General features: G+C 42.3%; 1 non-coding gene across 1 annotated transcript; it reads left to right on the top strand.

The window, feature by feature from the left end:
- The first annotated feature begins 2,354 nt into the window (after positions 1-2,354).
- Positions 2,355-2,458, top strand: LOC112725399 (small nucleolar RNA R71). Its single transcript, XR_003164510.1, has one exon. It is a non-coding gene; the product is annotated as a small nucleolar RNA R71 (small nucleolar RNA).
- The last annotated feature ends 232 nt before the right edge of the window (positions 2,459-2,690 follow it).

Here is a 2,690-nt window from a genome sequence, read left to right as displayed (position 1 = left end):
GTTAGCACAAATCCTATGGCGCTTCCTCAGCTCTGTGCAAAATTCAGCATCCACAATAGAAACACACAACAAAACAAGGGAGTCCAGCCAATCGGACATCCCCTCGGGAACTCTGGAAGACATCTCTACAATATTATTTCGAGAAGACATGAGGCCAACTGAATCCTACAAGTAAGAAAAGAAGAGGGGATTACTAAAAACATCTCGGACAAGGGAGAAAACAACTCAAAACGATGCAGGATATCACACAGAAAAGGAAAACCCCAAGACTCAAACCAAAATCTTGGGGCATCCTTTGGAGGCAATAATCAGGCAAAGTTTCCAAGAAAAATCTACAGCTCGCACCCCGACATCTCTCAGAAAGAAAACAAAAGAAAGCGAAAATGCAAAAAAAAAAAAGATCACCCTCATACAGTTTATCAGAAGAAAGCACTATTTCTACAGTTTAGTAAAAATAACCAAGCGGAAAGGCGCAAACTTTTTTCAAAATCAAGCAAAAAGCAAGCACCAACACCGAGCATACCAAACAAGAAATCATCAAAGACACCAGCCCCTTTTCCAGAATCAGATACATTATCATCAAAAGCACAAACGAGAAATAACATGCAGAAGCCCTAAGCACATTAAAGCAATAGGAAAGGCGAAAAAGATTCAGAGCACGCATTACGACTATAACCAGGCACAGTAGAAGCAGAAAGATCCAAACTTCCCTCAAAGCAAAATCACAATTTAATCACGAAAAGCCAAAAGCAGCGAAAAAGAAAGAAAATGCGAATGGAACTCACCTGGAGAAGAGAAAAGCTTCAAAGGAAATAAGGAGAGGCAAGTTGTCCCGAGAATCGTCAAGCGACACCGCCACGAAGGAAAAGAGGAAACGAGGGCGAAAAACAGAGAACGAGAAAAATGGAGGAAAATGGTGAAGAAGTTACGAAAGAGCAAAGAAGAGAAACCGTCTCTGAGCTTTCAAAAATCAAAATAAAGAGCCAAAGGAGAAACGGAGCAATTAATACTAATTAATTAGGGTATTAAACCCTCGCACGTTCCCCAGGACAAAGCGCTAATACAAAAGGGCGCGCTTTTAGAAGGAAAACGTTCTACATTCAAAAAAGCTTCTGCAAAGGAATCGACAAAATGCTTGAGTTCGGCTTCACTAAAGAAGGACCGAAGTCAAAGAACTCAACCTCAAACGGAAGACCGAGCTCAAGCAGGGGCACTGTTCATACCCAGGGTCGAGCTATCCGAACCGGGATGTTCAGTAGCGAAGCGATCGACTTGTTCAGGTCAAGCGGACCGACTTCTTTATGAAGAACTCGGCCAAAACGACAGCAAAGCCCAATAAAAGGGCCCAAATAGAGGAACACGACCCAGAATCCAAAGGCAATCCAAGCCTATAGAGATAAAGGCGGTTCCCTTGAAGATAAGCTGACTTCACTCAAGATAAGATAAGATAAGATAAGATAACTAACTTATCTTATCACAAAGATCAGCCCACGCTACTATAAATACGCTGGAGCACCCAGGTATAACTCATACTCTGATTCTACATAAAAAACCTGCTTAATACCCGTGCTAACTTAGGCATTGGAGTCTCTTGCAGGTACCCCCCACCCTCCGGTGGCCAAGGATCAGCAAGGCAGTAAGTCCAATAAGTCGGACCCAACAGCTCCGGCCGTCATCAGCCAGCCGGACACGTTATCTCCGACCAGTACAGAAGATCTCATCCGAGATCGACCTCCAGTTTCAGGTAACCCACGGAACAACCTCGTTTCATTTATAAAACTTAGTGTGGTCTTGGATAGATCAGAGACTATGGTTTCCAGGCTAGAATGGCTCTATTCAGAATTTCCTATCTATTTCTTCCTCCATTATTGTTAAAACCTTGTTGAGGCTTCTGTTGGTCCTTCCATGAGAAATTTGGATGATTTCTCCATGAAGGATTATAGGTGTTTGCATAAGGTTCTCCCATGTAATTCACCTCTGCCATTGCAGGGTTCTCAGGATCATAAGCTTCTTCTTCAGAAGATGCTTCTTTAGTACTGTTGGATGCAGCTTGCAATCCATTCAGACTTTGAGAGATCACATTGACTTGCTGAGTCAATATTTTGTTCTAAGCCAATATGGCATTCAGAGTATCAATTTCAAGAACTCCTTTCTTTTGAGTTGTCCCATTATTCACAGGATTTCTTTCAGAAGTGTACATGAATTGGTTATTTGCAACCATTTCAATGAGTTCCTGAGCTTCTTCAAGCGTCTTCTTCAGATGAAGAGATCCACCAGCAGAGTTGTCCAAAGACATCTTAGACAGTTCAGACAGACAATCATAGAATATGCATATGATGCTCCATTCTGAAAGCATGCCAGAAGGACACCTTCTAATCAATTGCTTGTATCTTTCCCAAGCTTCATAGAGGGATTCGCCTTCCTTCTGTCTGAAGGTTTGGACTTCCACTCTAAGCTTACTCAATTTTTGAGGTGGAAAGAACTTTGCCAAGAAGGCATTGACCAGCTTTTCCAAAGAGTTCAGGCTATCCTTAGGCTGTGAGTCTAACCATGTCCTAGCTCTGTCTCTTACAGCAAAAGGGAAAAGCATAAGTTTGTAGATCTCAGGGTCAACCCCATGAGTCTTAACAGTGTCACAGATTTGCAAGAACTCAGCTAAAAATTGATGAGGATCTTCCAATGGAAGTCCA

The sequence above is a fragment of the Arachis hypogaea genome, chromosome 11 (genome assembly GCF_003086295.3).
Source record: "Arachis hypogaea cultivar Tifrunner chromosome 11, arahy.Tifrunner.gnm2.J5K5, whole genome shotgun sequence".
In the NCBI taxonomy this organism is placed as follows: Eukaryota; Viridiplantae; Streptophyta; class Magnoliopsida; order Fabales; family Fabaceae; genus Arachis; species Arachis hypogaea.
This window is presented reverse-complemented; position numbering and strand designations above follow the sequence as displayed.